Here is a 22,822-nt window from a genome sequence, read left to right as displayed (position 1 = left end):
AAGAAAGAAAAATCCCAACAATCCAAGAAGCAATCAAGCGGTCCCAAGCAGTAAGGAACCCACTGGAAGGAAGGCGGGAGGAAGCTGTTCACCACCCCTCAATATGCATGAAGAAAAATTGCCAAGCCATTGACCCAAAACCATTTACCCTGAACTTATCACACCCAAGTCTCTGGGTTCATGAGGCGTGTGCAGGGGGCATGTTGAGCTGTGGGGGCCCTCAGTATGATGATGGGTTAGAGTATGAATTTTTGTTGCCTCTCGGAAGCATCCCGAAAACGGCGTCTTCATGCACGTACACCAGAACTATTTAAGTTGTTGAGTTGCAATCGTCAAGGTCTTTTGACGCTTCCCAATGACAAGTCCTTCAGTAGCCTTCTCAGATATCACGCCTATAGCTAGTGTATAACGGGAAAGCCAACATTTTAAATCCCGCAAACTTTTTCCCCTCTCTTTTTCGCATGTTTACTTTTGGTGTTCCTAGTTGTGCTCCTCCAACATCTTTTGCAGCCATGGAGAGACACTCCCTATCGTCGTCGACGACATTCCGGCGACAAACCACTACATCGACCTACATCATGGGTGTTTCGGGGCAGCAATACCCATGCATCCATAACAACGCTGACAACAAGTCGGCAACCAATGGTCTACACCGACGCACGCGATGGGCGCCATAAGGCAACACCTGCGCTCATGGCCCCGTCTCCAACAACAATGAAGCATGGGGGCAACGTCAAGCCCTCAATCATTCGTAAGGCTGATGGCGTCCCGGCATACCACCAGAATTGTCACACCGTGAGTGGTGTGGCGATTCACTCAATGAAGGGGAGGTATCGACGGTCTACCGATGCCTCGCCTACATCAACACGTGGAAATCATGGGAGCAGTGCCACATGCCAGTGCGGCTAGCGTGAATCTGTGAAACCCTCCAATCAAGTCGGCTGGCACTGTAGCAGCTAGACGGTCGCGACGATATTGGTAAATTCTGGTTTTTGTTTTCAGGACAATGCATGATGTTTCGTCATTGGAATGAAGACAAGATAGGGTTGTTTCGTTGTCCGGCATCATGCCTGCTATATGATCCAGCGAACTCCCTAGAAAACACAAGTGTGGATGGTCATACCTACACTAAGATACATTGTTACTAATCAACCATCTTCAGAATGGCGCGCACGATCGTCCAACTTCGAACCGGGTCTTTAGGCTGCATGTGAATAATGCGCCAAGAAAAGTAAAAAAAAATTTGTCGAGTCGAGCTCGATTTGCCTCGCACTCAAGCTCAACTCGACGAGGGGGCATTTGTTTGATGAGTTTTTGTCCACTGTTGCATAAAATAATATATATATTTTTAATGAGATTTTTATGCAGGCTATAAATACAAAGGCAAAATTCATTTAGCATGGCACAATCATGAATGGCAAGCTGCCCACGTTCTTTCACATGCACGTGCATGAAATGTTGGTGCAATAAATTCGTGTGCATGCGTACGTCCTGGCCACATGCACATTGGCTAGATGTAGTAGTCTAGCTTTGTACGTGTATGTATTCCGGTGTCTCGACCGGTCGGCAAGCTCGCGTGCGTACATATCCGAATACCCGTTTTGTATTTATACATCATATGTGTATGTATTTGAGTATCTACAGCCGGTCGGCAAGGGCACAAATACATATCCGAATACCCGGTGCAAGTTACATGCACGGGAGCAGCCGGTGTGTGCTCGTATAATTGGCAAGCTTCAACATTAGGAAAACCAAAGACTCAACCGACCTCGTTGATTTTTGTTGAAAGGCATGCTGGAAGAAACAAGGTATGCATCAGTTTGTTTCCTTTTCTGTGCGCAGACTTGGACATCAAGAAGAAGAATAGAAGGAAGAAATCAGCGGCGGGCTGCGTACAACGTCTAGCCCTCCCGTCCTATAAATACAGGAGCTACCACGTCCTGGCCGGCACGCAGAGACACACAGCCACCACGGCCGCCGCCATCACGTGCACAACAAATCCACGCAGCAACACATCCACAAATCCATCGACAACATCCAGCCACCACGGTCACATAACTCGCGCATCAAGAAGAAGTAGAAGGAGAGAAGAGAGATCGGCCTCGACATCTCGTCACAAGAACGCCGACGATCATCCGTACAAGAAGCCGGCGCCTCGACAGCAACATGAACACCAAGTTGATCTTTCCGAACGGTGAAGTTATCATCTAATCACTCCTTCATCCTTTATTATTGCATGCATCCACAACACGTGGTGGTGCTGTGGAGCTCGCGATCATGCAGCACTTCGTTGGCGTTATCATCATCTTCCTCAAGCTAACCAAGACGATGAGGCTACTCCCGGACTTCACCAAGGCGTGGAAGACGAGGACGCGTCGATGGGGCTGCCGACGCGCAGTCCGTTGGCCTCCTTTGTGGTGGCTACCCTTGGTGATGAGGCCGACGACGTCTACTTCGTCAAGCTGGAGTCTTGGAGGCGCGGAGCTCGTAAGGATTTCGCCGTGTGCCGCGGAGGTTGCCGCCGCCTTGCCGCAGTGGATCGCGGCACGGAGTTCGCCAAGATGACACCAATGTCAACTTCAGCAAGCCGGTGCCATGAAGGACGAAGGCGTGGAGGCTTGGGAGGATGCTGTCGCCGTACCGCGGTGGATGGCGCTACGGAGTTTGCCAAGATGATGCAAATGTCAACATAATCAACCCGGTGCCGCAAGGATCATGACGGGTAGCTCACAAGAAGGACGCCCGCCATCCACTTCGTCATGCTGGAGCTAGAGGACGGAGGCGTGGCGTCCATTGAGGATGCCGCCGACATCTACTTCATCAAGCTGGAGCCCGAAGGCGCGGAGGATGGCGAGACGGAGCTCGCTAGGACGACACCCGTCGTCTTCTTCATCAAGTCGGCGCCATGGAGGACAAAGGTGTGGATGCTCGCAATGATGCCGCCACCTTACCGCGGTGGATGGCGCCATGGAGTTCGCCAAGATGACGCCAGTGTCAACATCATCAATCTGGTGCTGCAAGGATCGTGACGGGGAGCTCACAAGAAGGACGCCGGCCATCCACTTCGTCATGCTGGAGCTAGAGGACGGAGGTGTGGCGCCCATTGAGGATGCCGCCGACATCTACTTCGTCAAGCTGGAGCCTGAAGGCACGGAGGATGGCGAGACGGAGCTCGCCAAGATGACACCAACGCCAATATCATCAAGGCGGTGCCATGGAGGACAAAGGCGTGGAGGCTCGCAACGATGGAGTCGCCGTGCCACGGTGGATAGCGGCACGTAGCTCGCCAAGAAGACACCAACGCCAATATCATCAAGCCGGTGCCATGGAGGACGGAGGCGTGGAGCTAGCAAGGATGCCGCTGCCATGCCGCGGTGGATGGCGCCCCGGAGTTCGCCAAGATGACACCAATGTCAACAACATCAACCCGGTACCGTGAAGGATCGTGGTGTGGAGCTTGCAAGGAGGACACCACCAATGTCTACCTCATCAAGATGGAGCCCGCGACCCGGAGCCATGAAGATGACACACGCCCTTGGTGCTACCCGCAACACGGAGCCCGCGATGCAAAGAAGATGGTGCTACGCAATGACGTGGCTTCACCAACCCTTACCACTACATGGTGCTATTTGCAACATGAAGCCCATGAAGACGAGGCGTGATGGCGAGGAGGCGACATGACTTCACCAACACTAACTCCCGATGGCCCTGTGAGGCGGTGCCCTTGTCTTGGAGGACCGTCATAAACACGGCGTCCAGCCGAGACGAGGCGCTAACCACACCGGCATTGCCGATACGAGTGAGCGTTGGTTTTACATCGACGCTGGTCTCCACAAAAGATTACTCCCGTGAGGCAACCCCTTGCATACCCGACGAAGCCGCTACATCGTCAAGAAGTCCGAGCTAAGCAGGACCCATGCAACTTCAACACCAACTACATCGACGTTGTCAAGACCGACGAGGCGCGACGGCGAGGGCGAACATGGCCAGCACAAAGCCATGTTTTGAGCGGCACATGTACCGACGAGGACACGAGCTTTGCCGCCGCCCACACCATACACTCACACCATCATCATCATGCATGGAGAATGCGAAGCAAAGACGACGAAGACGACCACACGGCTTAATCGGAGGTATCTCGCGGAGCAACCCACGGGAGTAATTAACCGGGAGCTTTTCGAGGCCCCGGGAACCAGGAGACTGCACATCGCCATAGTCAGGCAGGCCGCACTAGTAGGCCACGGAGCGGAACCATTTTTTTATGGGACCTTGTAATTTTGTTCATCCAAAGAGATAAATGAAATACTTGTTTCCCGTATCACTTTTCTTTGTGTACTATGGTACACTGGCACGCCCGCATTTTTCTTTTCCCCGGCGCATGAGAGAAATCCATACTCCCTCTCTTCCCTTCTTCTCGGAGTGCTTATAAGATTTTTCTCGTGTCAAACAGGACGCCGCCCTCGCGGTCCACTTCGAGTATGACGGCGCCTCGACGCTGTTCTTCAAGGTCTTCGACGAGGAAGGCCGTCGCTTGGAGTGCTGCCCTGAAGGAGGTCGCCAGGACGGCGCAGCGACGGGCGCTAGGCCTACTGCATGCCTTGCCTACAGCTCCTCCAGCGACAACGGTGACTCCCCCGAGCTCGTGGAGTCTCCAGAGACGAGCGGCGATAGCTACGTGCCCCCGAGCTCTCGTTGGACCTGGAGCAAGGCCGCCGCGTCTGTCCGCCGCCGCCGTTGATCTGGATGGGTTGGCGCCGGCCTTTCGTGGCCCACTGTTGATGATGGCGTCGGCGGCATCCGGCGCGTGTAGATAGAGCTTCTAGGAACTCCCTTCCTTTTGTTCCCTGCGAGGAATCGAAACGGACCCCGCGGGGGTGTGTAAAGCGTCTATAATGCCTTTTGTTAATATTATCCTTATTGCAAGAATTTGCGAGCGCACGTCCTGCCGAGGCTCAGTCCCCCCTTTCCAATCCCGCGGCAGCTTGGTGCTCTACGTTGACAGGTCCCGGTCCCCAGGCAGGCTGCAGCCGTCGCTGGTGTGCCAGGTCACGATGTCGTGGTCAAGGCCAGGAGGTGAGCGGCCCTAGGTCCAGTAAGAGCTCCTGAGACGCGATGCTCTAGAGGTCCCCTTTAGCGTGCAAGCAGCTACCCGAGGATGGGAAGGGAAGGCGATGTTGCCGTAGCAGGGCAGCGAAAAGGTGAGGATCTTATGTCGTAGTGTTGGGTTGGTCCAGGGACAAGACTTATCTTGGCATTCTGGAGCTAGTTCCTCGTGTTGTGCTAGACTTGGGCGCCGACTGCTGCTGGGTAGCTAGGTTAGGCCCATGCGGGCCTCCCCTCTTCTCCACGCTCTTCCTGGTGCTCTACACCCTCAGGTCCTGGCCCTCGAGCGAGCTCAGCCGCCGCTGGTATGCCAGGTCGCGACGACCTCTGAAGGGGAGAAGCAAGCCGCAGCTCAGGCAATAGTTTCTCGCGAGGAGGTGCTGAAGAACGCTGAGGCCGCCCAAGGTTGCTGCTGGGTGCTGGAGGCCGAGCTGTAGGTCCTGCGTGAAGAGCGCGCCGAAGATGCCCGTGGTCGTAAGGTGGAGGAAGAGAGGATGAAGGCCCGGGAGGACGCCGTCAAGGGTCGCGACGCCGAGCTGGAGCAGCTGGCGCCGGTGCAGGCCGCTGAGCGCGGCCGGCTAGAGGAGCTGGAGCAAAAGGTGCAGGCTAAGAAGGCCGAACTTGATGCTAGGACGAAGGTTCTGGCCAAGGACCGCGCGGCCTTCGCGCTTCTCGAGAAGAGGTCTCGCGAGGCTCTGAAGTCACTCTATGAGAAGGGCTTGGAGAAGCCGCTGGCCACCAATGAGGATGGCCCCGCCCTGTTGCTTCCCTACTTGGTCGAGACGCTTGAGGAAGTCGTGCGCGGCATCGGCCCCATGGCAGAGGAAAAGGCTCGCGTCCTTTCTTCAGCCGCGCTGACGAGCATCTTCAGCCACCTCCATCTTCGCGATCCTGCCGCCCGCCTTGACGAGCTGCTGGAGCCCGTGGCTGATGAACACTGTGCAGCCGCCACTGCTGCCGTGAAAGGTTAGGTGGAAGCCCTGCTGAAGAAGTTCGACGCCTTCGACCGATGGCGTAGGTGAAGGCGACGCCACCCGGGAGGGGACGCCTCTAGCGGGTGCCGACGGTATCCAGGGATGACTAGCTCGCGGCTCCTTTCCTGTTGAAACTCCTGCATCATGTAGCGTGCCTCATGGAGGCGTTTAAACTTGTGTTTGATATTCAGAGAACAATATGCCTTGTAATATTTTCTTTGAGATTTTGCAATTTCCTTCCCATTTGCTTTATGTTCTACGTCAGCAGAGCCCGACCCCGCGCGTACCTTAGCCGCCGTTGCACCGACCGGATCACCAGGACGGACCAAGGAGTGAGGGGCTACGTGGTCAGTTAGGCTCCTGAGTTGCGATGCTCAGGAGTCCCCCTTGACGCACAAACAACTTGTGGAAAGGAGATGCAATGTTAGGTCTTGTGTTCTACGTCAGCAGAGCCCGATCCCGCGCATACCTCAACCACCATTGGGCCGACCGGATCACCAGGACGGACCAAGGAGTGAGGGGCTACGTGGTCAGTTAGGCTCCTGAGTCGCGATGCTTAGGAGTCCCCCTTGACGTTCAAACGACCTTCATACCTTGGCTCCGCTTGGGAGGGCGCGTGATGAACAGGTCCGTGGGACCTGGCAGGGTGGCGTGCGCTTGCGCGTGACCCGAGCGCAGCCCCCATGCCCACCCCCCTCGCGCAGCTCTCCCGAGGGGAGGCATTGCGATGAGGCCAGACACCGAGCCCGGAGGCTCCCTGAGGTTGATGCAGCCGCGAGGCCGCCCTCAGTTGCTTATCACTAGGACGGACCATGGTGCTTCCACACTTGCACGGGCATAGCCGCTCCTCGGTAGTGTCGACTGCCAGCACGGAGCATGGTGCTTCCACTGGTACATGGGAGGGGACTCCCTACTGCGGAGAGCCCCCGGGGCAGGTACGGCCCCGCCCTGACACGTGTCTTGCTTGACAGGGCTAGACAAGGTGTGTTTGGGCACTCCTGAGCCAGCGCGGGACTCACGAGGCCCTACCTCAAGGTGGGTTGCGCCTGGTCTTGATTCTTGCTTGCTATGGTGGTCCTGCGAGGTGGTCAGACAACCTGCGCCGGATGAATCTCCTGAGGTTATCGCGTGAGAAGGCCAAGCACCAACGACCCTAGGAGGTGACGTGAACGGGACCGACCCGCCAGACAGAGCTCAGCCGTTGGATTTATCGACGCTGCAGGGACGGGCCCGAGCACAGACGCCGCGCTTAACACTCTCACGCGAAGGGTCCTGAAGAAAGACGGTCGGCGCGCGGCTCCCGTGCCAGGTGACAATCAAGTAGGTGATAGTCGTAGATAGATTAAGCATGGAAAGCAAACATGCCACTAGGCCAGGCCCGAGCAGCTTGGGGATGATGCAGCCCGAGGGGCGCCCCCAGCAAGGTGAGCTAAAGACATAAACAAGAAAGGATACATGCCACAGGGATGGACCCATGCGGCCTGGGGATGATGCAGCCCTGAGGGCGCTCCTAACTAAATAAACTTGGAAAATGTCACCTGGTTCCATTGATGAAGGGGTGTTGAGGTAGCTGAAGGTACGCGGCGAAGAAGTTGCTCCTCATGAGCCACCGGGGCCCTGAGCCTTGGGAGGCTCTAGGGGTCCGGGCGGTTCCTTGAGGACCGTCGCCATCTCCACCAGGACTGCGTGATGCCTGGCCTCCTAACCCGCCATGACGCTCCGCAGGTTGCGCGGGAAGGCAGCATCCACACTCAACAGGCCGAACGGCATATGAACGTAGCCGTGAGGTGGACCCTCGCAGCGTCTAACACGCGAAGACCAGAAGCGCTCCTGAGATGCGGCCCGGTTGAGCCCTGGGATGTTGATGCAGACGCGTAGCTCGCCACCCTCGCCTGGGTGGGGAGAAACGCCAGGTGGGCGGCGGTCGCCGCGAATTGCTCTTGCTTCCTGAAGCTCCTGAGATACCTTGGTGATGAACTCTTGAGCGCCGGGCGCTCCTTGCCCAGTGTCTTCCTGAGGGAGACGTGTCGTGAAGCACGCCTCCAAGTTGTGCCCGAGCGCCTCTCTCGTAATGTTGGCAAGGTCTGAAGCCCTCCAGAAAAGAGCCCTCGAGCCCTGCCCGAGGAGGGCGCGGGGCGCGCCTTCCTATGCGACAGTGGGAGGCACCCCAGGTGCGGGCATTGATCCTGACAAGGTACCACTTGCGGCACTGTTCTCCCGAGGCCCAGCACGTAGTAGCTACTTCTTCTTCTTGCAGATGGCCTCAGGAGGGTACTTGCCCTTGCTGTCGGGGTCGTCGATTGCTGCAGCTTGGAATGCACGCTTGAGGGAGCACACTGCGTCCCTTTCTTCGCAGGGGACCGTGATGATTCCACCGCTTCCTGGCATCTTGAGGACGTTGTAGCCGTGGTGGGTCACCGCCATGAACTTAGCCAGGGCTGGATACCTGAGGATGGCATTGTATGGCAGACGGATGTGGGTGATGTCGAAGTCGATGAGCTCGGTGCGGTAGTTGTCGCGCTGTCCAAAGGTGACTGGGAGGCGGGCCTGCCCTATCGGGGTGGTGGAGCCATCGGTTACTCCTGAGAAAGGCTTGGTAGGCCGAAGCTAATCGTTGGGCACTTGAAGGTTGTCGAACATCTAGACAGACAAGACGTTAAGCCCTGCGCCGCCGTCGGTGAGAGTCTTGGTGACTTGCACGTTGCTGATGACGGGTGAACAGAGCATCGGAAGAGCGCCAGCGGTGGCCGCGCACTTGAGCTGGTGTGCCGAGCTGAAGGTAATAGCGCACTTGGACCACCTGAGCGGGCGCGTAGCCTCGAGCTTGGGGAGGACTGCATTCACCTCGCGAGCAAACTGCTTGAAGATGCGCTGTGAGGCTGGGGCTTGAGCTCCGCCCAAGATGCAGGCGGTAGCACGCGGCTCCTGGAAGCCCCCAGCCCCCTCGTCTTGGTGGTGGTCATCATTCCTTCTTGGTGGTGGTGGCAATGGAGGAAGCCCAGCATTGCACTGAGGACGGTCCTCGCGAGGCTGATCCCTCCAGGCACCCTCACGAGGCTAGTCCTGCCAGCGGTCCTCACGAGGCCGGTCGCGCCACTCCTGGCATGGGCCCCGGTCATCCCAACGTCCTCCGCCGCCTCCTCCTCCTCGACCATAGCCTCGGTCGTTGCACTCGGGGCATCGACCGAAGCGTCCACCGTGCATGGCTCTGAGCTCTTGGCAATCGTTGGTGTTGTGGCTATGCACGTTGTGGAAGGCGCAGAACAGTCAAATGCTCTTGGATGAGTCAGGCTGGTCTCTGTTGCGCTTCGTGTCCGGCTCTGCTATGAATACAGCCGCTCCCTTGCTCTTCACGTCCTTGGCCTTGGATTTCTTCTCCTCCGGGTCGGCAGCCAGGAGCTCAAGAAGGGAAAGGCGCCCTTCCTCAGCCCTCGCGCACTTGGTCGCCAGGTTGAACAGCTCCAGGGATGTGTGCTACCTCTTGAGCACTGCGTTGGTTTTCCCTTGAAGAGGAAAGGGTGATGCAGTAAAGCAGCGTAAGTATTTCCCTCAGTTTTTGAGAACCAAGGTATCAATCCAGTAGGAGACCACGCGCGAGTCACCTCGTACCTACACAAAAAAAAGAACCTCGCAACCAACGCGATAAAGGGGTTGTCAATCCCTTCACGGCCACTTGCAAGAGTGAGATCTGATAGAGATGATAATAATAAGATAAATATTTTTGGTATTTTTATGATATAGATTGAAAGTAAGATACTGCAAAATAATGTAGATGGAGACTTGTATGATGGAGAATAGACCCGGGGCCATAGGTTTCACTAGTGGCTTCTCTCAAGATAGCATAAGTATTACGGTAGGTGAACAAATTATTGTCGAGCAATAGATAGAAAAGCGAATAATTATGAGAATATCTAGGTATGATCATGTATATAGGCATCACGTCCGTGAAAAGTAGACCGAAACGATTCTGCATCTACTACTATTACTCCACACATCGACTGCTATCCAGCATGCATCTAGAGTATTAAGTTCATAAGAACAAAGTAACGCCTTAAGCAGGATGACATGATGTAGAGGGATAAACTCATGCAATATGATGAAAACCCATCTTGTTATCCTCGATGTGAACAATACAATACGTGCCTTGCTGCCCCTACTGTCACTGGGATCGAGCACCGCAAGATTGAACCCAAAGCTAAGCACTTCTCCCATTGCAAGAAAGATCAATCTAGTAGGCCAAACCAAACTGATAATTTGAAGCGACTTGCAAAGATAAACCAATCATACATAAAAGAATTCAGAGAAGATTCAAATATTGTTCATAGATAATCTAGATCATCAACCCACAATTCATCGGATCTCGACAAACACACCGCAAAAAGGAGAGTTACATCGAATAGATCTCCAGGAGAATCAAGGAGAACTTTGTATTGAGATCCAAAGAGAGAGAAGAAGCCATCTAGCTACTAGCTATGGACCCGGAGGTCTGAAGTAAACTACTCACACATCATCGGAGGGGCCATGGAGTTAATGTAGAGGCCCTCCGTGATCAATGCCCCCTTTGGCGGAGCTGCGAAAAAGGCCCCAAGAAGTTATCTCTTGGGTACAGAAGGTTGCGGTGGTGGAATTAGGTTTTCGTGGTGCTCCTGGATGTTTGCGGGGTATATGGATATATATATAGGAGGAAGAAGTGTTGGGGAACGTTGTAGAAAACAAAAAATTTCTTACGGTTTCACCAAGATCCATCTAGGAGTTCATCTAGCAACGAGTGATTGTATTGCATCTACATACCTTTGTAGATCACGCGCGGAAGCGTTCAAAGAACGGGGATGAGGAAGTCGTACTCGACGTGATCCAAATCACCGGAGATCCTAGCGCCGAACGGACGGCACCTCCGCGTTCAACACACGTACGGTCAGCGTAACGTCTCCTTCTTCTTGATCCAGCAAGGGGAAAGGAGAGGTTGAGGGAGATGGCTCCAGCAGCAGCACGACGGGTGGTGGTGATGGAGCTGCAGCACTCCGGCTGGGCTTCGCTAAGCACTATGGAGGAGGATGTGTTGGAGAGGGAGAGGGAGGCACCAAAGGCGTGGGGTGAGAAGTCCTCCATCTCCCCACTATATATAGGAGGGCCAAGGGGGGGGGGCGCCGGCCCTAGGAGATCCAATCTCCTAGGGGGGCGGCGGCCAAGGGAGGAATCCCTCCTCCCCAAGGCACCTAGGAGGTGCCTTCCCCTTTTGGGACTCTTCCCTTCTTGAACCCTAGGCGCATGGGCCTCTTGGGGCTGGTGCCCTTGGCCCATGTAGGCCAAGGCGCACACCCCTACAGCCCATGTGGCCCCCCGGGGCAGGTGGCCCCACCCGGTGGACCCCCGGGACCCTTCCAGTGGTCCCGGTACAATACCGGTGACCCCGAAACTTGTCCCGGTGCCCGAAATAGCACTTCCTATATATAATTCTTTACCTCCGGACCATTCCGGAACTCCTCGTGACGTCCGGGATCTCATCCGGGACTCCGAACAACATTCGGGTTACTGCATATACATATCCCTACAACCCTAGCGTCACCGAACCTTAAGTGTGTAGACCCTACGGGTTTGGGAGACATGTAGACATGACCGAGATCGCTCTCCGGTCAATAACCAACAGCGGGATCTGGATACCCATGTTGGCTCCCACATGCTCCTCGATGATCTCATCGGATGAACCACGATGTCGAGGATTCAATCAATCCCGTATACAATTCCCTTTGTCAATCGGTATGTTACTTGCCCGAGATTCGATCGTCGGTATCCCAATACCTCATTCAATCTCGTTACCGGCAAGTCACTTTACTCGTACTGTAATGCATGATCCCGTGACCAGACACTTGGTCACTTTGAGCTCATTATGATGATGCATTACCGAGTGGGCCCAGTGATACCTCTCCGTCATACGGAGTGACAAATCCCAGTCTTGATCCGTGTCAACCCAACAGACACTTTCGGAGATACCCGTAGTATACCTTTATAGTCACCCAGTTATGTTGTGACGTTTGGTACACCCAAAGCACTCCTACGGTATCCGAGAGTTACACGATCTCATGGTCTAAGGAAAAGATACTTGACATTGGAAAACTCTAGCAAACGAACTATACGATCTTGTGCTATGTTTAGGATTGGGTCTTGTCCATCACATCATTCTCCTAATGATGTGATCTCGTTATCAATGACATCCAATGTCCATAGTCAGGAAACCATGACTATCTGTTGATCAACGAGCTAGTCAACTAGAGGCTTACTAGGGACATGTTGGTGTCTATTATTCACACATGTATTACGATTTCCGGATAACACAATTATAGCATGAATAAAGACAATTATCATGAACAAGGAAATATAATAATAAGGCTTTTATTATTGCCTCTAGGGCATATTTCCAACAAGTAGGTCGGTGGAGCAACAAGGGGCCCACGAGGGTGGAGGGCGCGCCCAGGGGGTGGGCTCCCCCCTGCCTCGTGGCCTCCTCGATTGTTTCTTGACGTCCACTCCAAGTATCCCGGATCTCGTTTGTTCCAAAATTAATGCTCCCAAAGGTTTCATTCCGTTTGGACTCCGTTTGATATTCCTTTTCGGCGAAACTCTAAAATAGGCAAAAAACAGAAATTTGGGCTGGGCCTTCGGTTAATAGGTTAGTCCCAAAAATAATATAAAAGTGTAAAAATAAGCCCATTAACATCCAAAATAGATAATATAATAGCATGGAACAATAAAAAATTATAGATACGTTGGAGACGTATCAATGTGCACAGCCCCTCGTGGATGGCGAGCTCCTCCTTCATCTTGATGTCGCGGACGCCATCGGAGAATGCAAAGATAATGGCCTTGTCCGTCACCATGGGGATCTTGAGACGAACGTTGTTGAAGTGTTGGATGTACTCCTGGTGCGTCTCCCATGGTTGTTGCTTGAAGCGGTGCAGGTCACCCACGGCCGGGGGCGGTCGCGAGTGCCCTGGAAGTGGGCGATGAAATGGTCGCGCATCTCATCCCAGGAAGTGTCGGCGTTCTGGGAACGGGGGTCCCCAGACTTGCCTGCCTGCGACCTGCGGCGTGGCTCAAAGGGGGGCCCAGCACGGCCCATCTTCACCAACACAGACCCAAGACCCTCGCGAGGGGCCAAGCCTCGCGGGGAGGACGACGTGGAGCTTCCTCGGGCACGGCCTCACCAGGCTGGCTCGCGAGGAGGCGGAGAGATCAAGGCGGGGTACCTCATGAGGTGCCCATGACGCAAGCCATGACGACCAAGGGCGCCAGGCGGGCGCCAGCCCGCGCAGTGTCCTCCTTTCCTCTTTGGTGCAAAGGGAGCAAGCGCAGCCGCGGAGTACCGAGGCATCAGGCAAAGGTTGCCATTTCGGTGCAATAAGACCAAGACCGGGAGGAGTGCAAGACGGAGGTCATCGTGGCTCCCAAGACGGCGTCACCACCAGAGCTTTGTGCAGGCGAAGACTACTTTTGTCAGGATAGCTAGTACTAGCTGTCCCCCTTCAAATTAGCCCGCCATTGTTGGCTCCCTTCCCGCTCGATATTTGGGAAGAGGACCAGGGCCTCTATAAATAGGACCAGCACCCCACAGGAGAGAAGGGGAGATCAGAGAATCAGAGGAGAGAATCAGAATCAGAGAGAGAGAGAGAAGGGTGACTGAACTCCTCCCAGCAGTTCATCGCCCCAGCCAAGAGCAGACCCTCGCGAGGCTGTTCTTCCTTGTATTGTTCATCATCATCAGCCCAAGAGGCAATCCACCACGCCACACACTGGAGTAGGGTATTACACCACAACGGTGGCCCGAACCAGTATAAACCCTGTGTCTCTCGTGTTGTTCTTTCCATAGCTTAGATCTTAGCGAGGCGGAGGGGTGCAGGTAGGTAGGAGGCGAAATCTCCGCGTGCACCCCAGTGTTCGAACCTCAAGGGTCTGCCAGAACCCGAAATCCGACATTTGGCGCGCCAGGTAGGGGTGCGCCGGAATTCGTCTTCCACCACCCTGTTCTCCTCTGACCATCGTGCCCATGTCTGACGCTCGTCGGGCCCGCACCGAGCACCGGGCCGCTCTTGCTTCCCGCGTCACCCAGACGGCTCCTGTTGGCGGGCGTCCTCGCCATCCCCCGTCACCTGCCGTCAACGCCGCCACGGGCCCGGTGGGGGACGAACAGCAAGCATCGTCTCAGCATCCGTCCATGCGGCAAGACGGCCGCACCGCTACTCCCTCGCTCACCCCAGCTGTTTCTTCGTCCCGCGTGCTCCGCGCACCCATGGAGGCTTGAGTTGCGCTCATCACGGCAAACGAGCTCCTGCGCTACCGTCCCGTCGATGATGTCTACGAAGAATGGCTCGACCGCGTCGCCGAGCTCGTCCACGCCACAGGGGGCTCTCCTGTGCCCTCCGTTCCGCTGCACCGCACCCCGCCCTGCGCAGGCGACGAGGCTCCGGCGGCGCCCCGACCGCCTCCTCCTCAAGAAGGCGCCATGGCTCCAAGGCGCGTGGCCCCTGGGCGGAACCCGCTCCATCAGGTGCCAGCGCGGCAAGAGCAGAGCTGCCAAGAAGTCCCTCGCCCGCAAGAAGCTGCCCGGGCGCTCCCTGCTCCAGCACGTCGCGACCATGCACCTGCTCCAGCACGTCAAGACCCCGCACTGCTCCCAGCTGTAGCGCGTGGGGACATGCAAGACCAAGCTCTCCGTCACCCAAGGCCTCCCGTGGCCACAGCAGGCTGCCGTGCCTTCACCATCGAGCTACGCGGCGTCGCGTGGCCTGGCAAGTTCAAGCCAGACTTGCCTCCTCATTACGACGGCACGGCTGACCCTGCGGAGTTCCTCCAGCTCTACGAGATGGGCATCAAAGCTGCCAACGGAGATGAAAAGGTCATGGCGAACTGGTTTCCCATGGCACTCAAGGACGGGGCCCGCACCTGGCTCCTGAACCTGGCTCCAGGCACGATCTCCTCCTGGGACGAGATGCGCACCCGCTTCATCGCCAACTTCCAAGGTACTCGCGACCGGCCACCCGTTGTGAGCGACATGCGCCGCATCAAGCAACAACCCGGGGAGACCCTGCGGAAGTACATCCAACGCTTCAACAACGCACGCCTCAAGATTCCCAAGGTGACTGAGGAGGCCATCATCTCAGCCTTCTCCGATGGCGTGCGCGATGTCAAGATGAAGGAGGAGGTGGCGATGCATGAAGACCTGTGCACTTCCTTGGAGCTGTTCAACTTGGCAACCAAGTGCGCTAGGGCTGAGGAAGGGCGTCTCTCCCTCCTCGAGCTGCCTGCCGCAGACCCAGAAGAGAAGAAGCCCAAGGCCAAGGATGTGAAGCGTAAGGGGGCTGCCGTGCTCGCGGCAGAACCAGACACCAAGCGGGGCAGAGATCAGCCCGAACCTTCCAAGGGCAGCCGATACTGTGTGTACCACGACCTCCACACCCACAACACCAATGAATGTCAAGAGCTCCGAGCCATGCGGGAAGGAAGGATCGGCCGTCCCCCCGACCGCGGTGACCGGGGCTACGGTCGAGGAGGAGGAAGGAACACAGGACGCTGGGAAGACCGTGGCCCATGCCAAGGGTGGCGCGATCAACCTCGCGAGGATCGCTGGCAAGACCCGCCTCACGAGGGAGACTGGAGGGATCAGCCTCGCGAGGATCTCCCGCAAGGCAACGCAGGCCTCCCTCCGCTGTCGCCGTAGCCAAGGAGAAACGAGGACCGCCACCAAGACGAGGGGGCTGGGGGCTTCCAGGAGCCGTGCGGCTTCGCCTGCATCCTGGGCGGGGCTCAGGCCCCAGCCTCTCAACGCATCTTCAAGCAGTTTGCCCGCGAAGTGAATGCAGTCCTCCCCAGGCTTGAAGCCACGCGCCCTCTCAGGTGGTCGGCGTGCGCCATCACGTTCAGCTCAGCAGATCAGCTCAAGTGTGCGGCTACAGCCAGAGTCCTCCTGATGCTTTGTTCCCAAATTATCAGCAACGTGGTGGACACCAGGACCCTCATCGATGGCGGGGCAGGGCTCAACGTCCTGTCCGTGGAAACATTCAACAATCTCCAAGTGCCCTACAGTCAGCTTCAGCCAACCAAGCCTTTCTCCAGAATCACCGACGGCTCCACGGTCCCGATTGGGCAGGTCCGCCTCCCTGTCACCTTCGGGGCACGTGACAACTACCGCACCGAGCTCATCGACTTCGACGTCACTCACATTCGCCTGTTGTACAACACCATCCTTGGGTACCCAGCACTGGCCAAGTTCATGGCCATAACTCACCACAGCTACAACATCCTCAAGATGCCAGGAAGTGGCGAAGTCATCACGGTGCCCTGTGAAGAGAAGGACGCGGTGTGTTCCCTAGAACGAGCCTTTCAGGCCGCGTCACTGGAAGACCTGGACCGCGGAAGCAGGAGGCTTCCCGAGACCGCCCCCAAGAAGAAGAAGACATTGTCCGGCCCGGCCCCTCTGGGCCCGTGCCTGCCCAGGGGGAACCTCCTTCCATCGCATAGGAAAGCGCGCCCGGCGCCCTCCTCAGGCAGGGCTCGGGGGCTCTCCCCTGGAGGGCCACCGACCTGGCTAGAGTCACGAGGGAGGTGCTTGGGAACCACATGGAGGCATGTTTCGAAGCACGTTTCCCTCAAGAAGGAGTAAGGCAAGGAGAGCCAGACCCTCAGGAGTTCGTCAGCAAGGCCATTCAGGAGCTACAGGAGTCAAGGGTCATGAAAGGCGGCCGCCGTCTACCAGCAGTGGCTCCCCATCCAGGCGAGGATGGTGGGCTGCGCGTCTGCATCGACATACCAGGGCTCAACCGAGTCGCCTCTCTGGAGCGCCTCTGGCCCTCGCGAGTGGGGCGCTGCGGAGGTCCACCCCACAGCTGCGTTTGCATGCCTTACGGCTTGCCGAACGCGGCTGCCACGTACCAGCGCCTCATGAGAGGCATCATGGAGGCATAAGAGGCCAGGCGTTCCGCAGCCCTGGCGGAGATGGAGATGGTCCGCGGGGAGCCGCCAGCACCTCCAGAGCCTCCCGAGGCCCCCGGGCCTGGGGGCTCGTGAGGATCGGCTTCCGCAGCCCACCGAGTCTGCTACACCAACACCCCTTCGACCTCAACGTCATCAGGTGACATCTTTCAAGTTTCACTTCCAGCTGGGAGCGCCCCCCAGGGCTGCATTATTCCCAGGCCGCATGGGTCCATCCCTGCAGCGTGTATCCCTTTTATTTCATGTTGTTAGCTTACCTTGTTGGGGGCGCCCCTCGGGCTGCATGATCCCCAAGTCGCTCGGGCCTGACCCAGTGATGTCTGCCTTCCCAGCATCTATTTGAATGAATCCACTCCTTCGCAGCTAATGTGTTTGACCTAGCTGCCCGCTCAACTGACGCCAACTGACGGAACTGCTCCCAAACGGCACGACGCTTGCGCATGGGTCCGTCCCTGCAACGCCGACAAACCTGGATGGCTGAGCTTTGGCCGCGGCAGCCCCGCATGGCGCCACCTCGTCAAGCCTTCAGTGCCACATTACCCCTCAGAAGCAACCAACGGCTGACTGTCAATTGTCGTGGCAACCCCTCGTTCTTTCTCTGATGAGTCTACATGATCTCTTAAAGGAGCTGCATCAGGCGAGGCCCTTGCGGTGTCTCCTTCACTCTCATCCGCGCGAACCGCTTGCACGTTAAAGGGGGGGTGCCTGAGCATCGCGACTCAGGGCTCCTACTGGCTCTCCAGCCCTCACCCTCTGGCCTTGTCCACGGCATCGCGACCTGGCATACCAGCGACGGCTGAGACTCGCTCGAGGGTCGGGACCCGAGGACGTAGAGCAGAAAGGGGAGCAAAGGCGAGAGGGAAGGGACACGCGAGGACCTCGCCGAGCAACCTCACGCCTGCCGATGCACGGACCCGGCGACACACCAGAGAGCGACCCCTGATTCTCGAGATAAGTCACCACCCGGAAGCACCAGCTACCATGGCACCACCCTCGCACCTAATGCAATCCCGTGTTAGAGATGCCGCTCTCCTTTCTCGCCGAACGACGGCTGCTTGAGCGCCAAAGGGGACCTCCTGAGCATCGCGACTCAGGGGCTCTTACCGGACTCCGGGTCGCTCACCTCCTGGCCTTGACCACGGCATCGTGACCTGGCATACCAGCGACGGCTGAAGCCGCCTTGGGACTGGGACCTATCGGCGCAGAGCACCAAGCCCTCGTGAGGTTCGAAAGGGAGGACTGAGCTAAGACGGAATGAGCAACTCGCACAATTCTACGACAAGGGTTGTATTAACAAAACAGGATCACAGGCACCTTACAAGCCCCCACGGGACGCGTCTTTGATTCCTCGCAGGGAACAGATCCTAAAGGGACACTAACTACGCGCGCCCCTGCAGAAGACGCCATCATCAACAGTGGGCCGTCAAGCACTGACGCCAACCCCATCCAGATCAGAGTCAGCGGCGGCCTGACAAGCCCGCCCTGCTCCAGGAGCGGCGCCGGCTCGGGGGCTCGTAGCTGTCGTCGCTCGTCTCCGGAGTCGCGAAGAGCTCGCCGGAGTCGCTGGAACCTCCGACGCCTCCACCGCCTGAGGAGCCGCCAAGGGAGCGGTCGGCGGGCCCAGTCCTCGCCGCAGCAGGGTCCCGGCCACCTCTCTCGGGGCAGCACTCCAGCCGGCGCCCATTCGCATCGAAGACCTTGAAGAACATCACCGAAGCACCGTCGTAATCCAAGTGGATCGCGAAGGCACCCCTTGTCCTGCAAACCCGGGCGATTTCGCTCCAGCCTCGAGTCATGAAGACCTCGCCCGGGGCAATGACCGCGACCTCTGCCTCGGTCGCGAGGGTGCTGCAACCGGCGTGCTGCAGCCAAAGCTCCAGGGGCTCTCCCCGCGGGATGATGGAGGCGAAGAAGGGAGGAAGGCGAATCCAAGACTGGGGAGGCATGGCGGCATGAAACACGAACTCTCGAGAGGAGCCCTCGGTGTGGACCCCAGGGGGACGACCCACACCTTCGTGACCCATCGGTGCCGACGGCGGCGCCGCCCGTGGCGATCAGCATCAGCTCCTTCAGGGCCCTCGTTGTGGGCGTACAAGGGAAGCGGGAACCCCGGCGGTGCCCGCCCGCACCAGGGCCTCGACACCACCTGATGAGCCCCCTCGTCCGGGCCGCGGAGGACGAGCCGTTTCTTCGGCGGGAGCGGGACTAGTTCCTCTCGGGGAGCCATTTCCTTCTCTGCCGTCGAGAACCGTCGGATCGGGGCCATCGCAGCAAGATGGAGCAAGGATCGGGAAGAAGGAGAAGCAAGAAGGGATGGACTGGAAGGGCGCGCACCGTTCCGTAGTTATAGCCGGCGAAGGCCAACCGCCGACCTCCACAATCGCAGGTAATCATGACCCGCTTTGCATGCAGGGACTTGTCCAATTCGTGCAGTTGCCGAGGCGCCATGGGGAAGTGGAGACGCCCATGTCCAATCGACCGGCACACGGTGCCCAAGGCTGCAGGCTGTTAGGGCCCACGGTGCTTCTCCCTCGCCCTTCCGCCTCCCTGCGCGGCCAAGCCTGGGCGCGCCTTGGGCCGGGGGGCTACTGTCGGCGTTCTAGGAACGGGGGTCCCCAGACTTGCCTGCCTGTGGCCTGCGGCGTGGCTCAAAGGGGGGCCCAGCACGGCCCATCTTCACCAACACAGACCCAAGACCCTCGCGAGGGGCCAAGCCACGCGGGGCGGACGACGCGGAGCTTCCTCAGGCACGGCCTCACCAGGCTGGCTCGCGAGGAGGCGGAGAGATCAAGGCGGGGTACCTCATGAGGTGCCCGTGACGCAAGCCATGACGACCAAGGGCGCCAGGCGGGCGCTAGCCCGCGTAGTGTCCTCCTTTCCTCTTTGGTGCAAAGGGAGCAAGCGCAGCCGCGGAGTACCGAGGCATCAGGCAAAGGTTGCCATTTCGTTGCAACAAGATGAAGACCGGGAGGACTGCAAGACGGAGGTCATCGTGGAGCCCAAGACGGCGTCACCACCAGAGCTTTATGCAGGCGAAGACTACTTTTGTCAGGATAGCTAGTACTAGCTGTCCCCCTTCAAATTAGCCCGCCATTGTTGGCTCCCTTCCCGCTTGATATTTGGGAAGAGGACCAGGGCCTCTATAATTAGGACCAGCCCCCCACAGGAGAGAAGGGGAGATCAGAGAATCAGAGGAGAGAATCAGAATCAGAGAGAGAGACAGAAGGGTGACTGAACTCCTCCCAGCAGTTCATCGCCCCAGCCAAGAGCAGACCCTCGCGAGGCTGTTCTTCCTTGTATTTTTCATCATCATCAGCCCAAGAGGCAATCCACCACGCCACACACTGGAGTAGGGTATTACACCACAACAGTGGCCCGAACCAGTATAAACCCTGTGTCTCTCGTGTTGTTCTTTCCATAGCTTAGATCTTAGCGAGGCGGAGGGGTGCAGGTAGGTAGGAGGCGAAATATCCGCGTGCACCCCAGTGTTCGAACCTCAAGGGTCTGCCGGAACCCGAAATCCGACAGGAAGAGATGGAGCCTGGAGGCAGGTTCAGGAGCCATGAGCGTGCGCCATCCTTGAGAGACATGGGGAACCAGTTCGGCAAGATTTTCTCGTCGCCGTTGGCCGCCTGATGCTCAGCTCGTAGAGCTGCAGGAACTCTATGGGGTCAGGGGTGCCGTCGTAGCGTGGAGGCAGGTCTTGCTTGAACTTACCTGGCCAGGCAACGCTACACAGCTCGGGGGTGAAGGCGTGGCAGCCCACCATGGCCACCATGGGTCGTCGTGGAGGCAGAGCTCGGTCGTGGTGCCCCTGCATCGCCGTAGCACGTGGCGCATGGCCCTGCGCAGCAAGCAATCCTGGCGTAGCGGAGCTGGGAGTGGTGGAGTGTTTCCTTGTGGACGGGGAATCTCTTGGTAGCTTCTTTGTTCGTGCGCTGGCATGTGGCGCGGTGGGTCGCGCTGCTGGGCCGCGCACCTTGGAGCGAGGATGACGTCTTGATGTGGGGGAGGCTGAGGTGCTCCCTGAGCCGCACGCCTCGGTGCAAGGGTACCATCTTGTTTCGGAGGAGGTGGAGGTGCTCCGTGAGCCACGCCGCCCGCAGTTGGGGGCGGGCGAGGAAGTGAGAGGGACGGTGCAGGAGAGCCTCCCGCGACATTGACGAGTTCGGTGATGCGGTCGAGCCAGTCCTCGTAGAGGTTGTCAAATGGACGGTAGCGCAGGAGCTCGCGTGCCATGAGCAGCGCGGCCTGCGCGTCCGTGGGAGCGCCGCGAGTGTGAGATGACAAGGTGGCCGGGGTCAGTGATGGAGTGGCGGTGTGGCCGTCACGGCGCACGGAGGGATGCAGCGAAGAGGCCTGCTGCTCGTTTGCCGCCAGACCGGTGACGGCGTTGGCGGCGGGTGACGGAGAACAACGGGGTGGCCCGCTGACGGGAGCCGTCTGAGCAACGCAGGCGGTGAGGGCGGCCTGGCGCTCAGCGCGAGCTCGGCGAGCATCGGCCATGAGCTTTGTGGAGTGACGAAGCATGGGTTGAGAAGAAGAAATTTCGGCGCACCCCTACCTGGCGCGCCAAATGTCGGATTTCGGGTTCCGGCAAAACCCTTAAGGTTCGAGCACTGGGGTGCGCGTGAAGATCTTCCCCCTCTCTCTAGCTAACGCACTCCACGATTTCACAGCCTAGCTCGACGAACCCAAAGATCACGAGACACAAGATTTATATTGGTTCGGGCCACCGTTGTGGTGTAATACCCTACTCCAATGTGGTGTGGTGGATTGCCTCTCGGGCTGAGGATGAACAGTTACAGGGGAAGAACAGCCTCTTGAGGAGAGGTGTTCTTGTGCTTGGTGAGCTTGTGTGGTTGAGGATCAGATCTGGATGGTCTGTCCGTTCCCAGCTATGGTGGTGGCTAGTCCTATTTATAGAGGCCCTGGTCCTTGTCAGGATGTGGGTTCTGGCAAACCCTTAAGGTTCGAACACTGGGGTTTCCCTCCAACCGATCTACGCTCTAGCTCGCTAAGATCTTGTGGACGAACTCGACGAACTCACAACACAGAAGGACACGGGGTTTATACTGGTTCGGGCCACCGTTTTGGTGTAATACGCTACTCCAGTGTGGTGGTGGTGGATTGCCTCTTGGGCTGATGATGAACAATACAAGGGAAGAACGGCCTCCTGAGGTTGAGGCGTTCTTGAGCTCGGTGAGCTTGTGTGTGGGGGCAGTCTCTCTCGAGCTAAGATCTGATCCCCCCTTCCACTGTGGTGGCTAGTCCTATTTATAGAGACCCTGGTCCTCTTCCCAAATATCGAGCGGGAAGGGAGCCAACAATGGTGGGCTAATTTGAAGGGGGACAGCTAGTACAAACTATCCTGACAAAACTAGTCTTCACCTGCACAAAGTTCTGGCGGTGACGCTGTTCTGGGCTCCACAGTGACCTCCGTCTTACAGTCCATGGTATTGGTCTTGTTGCACCAAAGCAACCTTTGCCTGAGGCCTTGGTACTCCACGGCTGTGCTTGCCCCCTTTGCACCAAAGAGGAAACAAGGACGTTGTGCGTGCTGGCGCCCGCCTGGTGTCGATCGTCACGGCTCATGTCACGAGAGCCTCGTGAGGTTTGCCTCGCCTTGATATCTCCGCTCCTCGTGAGCCTGCCTAGCTAGGACACTCTAGAGGAGGTCTTGCGTCGTCCGCTTCGCGAGGCTTGGCCCCTCGCGAGGGTCCTGGGCGTTTTGTTGGTGAAGATGGGCCTTACGGCCTGCT

The sequence above is a fragment of the Triticum urartu genome, chromosome 4A (assembly GCF_056163025.1).
Source record: "Triticum urartu cultivar PI428250 chromosome 4A, HENAU_Tu73, whole genome shotgun sequence".
Classification (NCBI taxonomy): domain Eukaryota; kingdom Viridiplantae; phylum Streptophyta; class Magnoliopsida; order Poales; family Poaceae; genus Triticum; species Triticum urartu.
Note: the sequence above shows the minus strand (reverse complement) of the source record.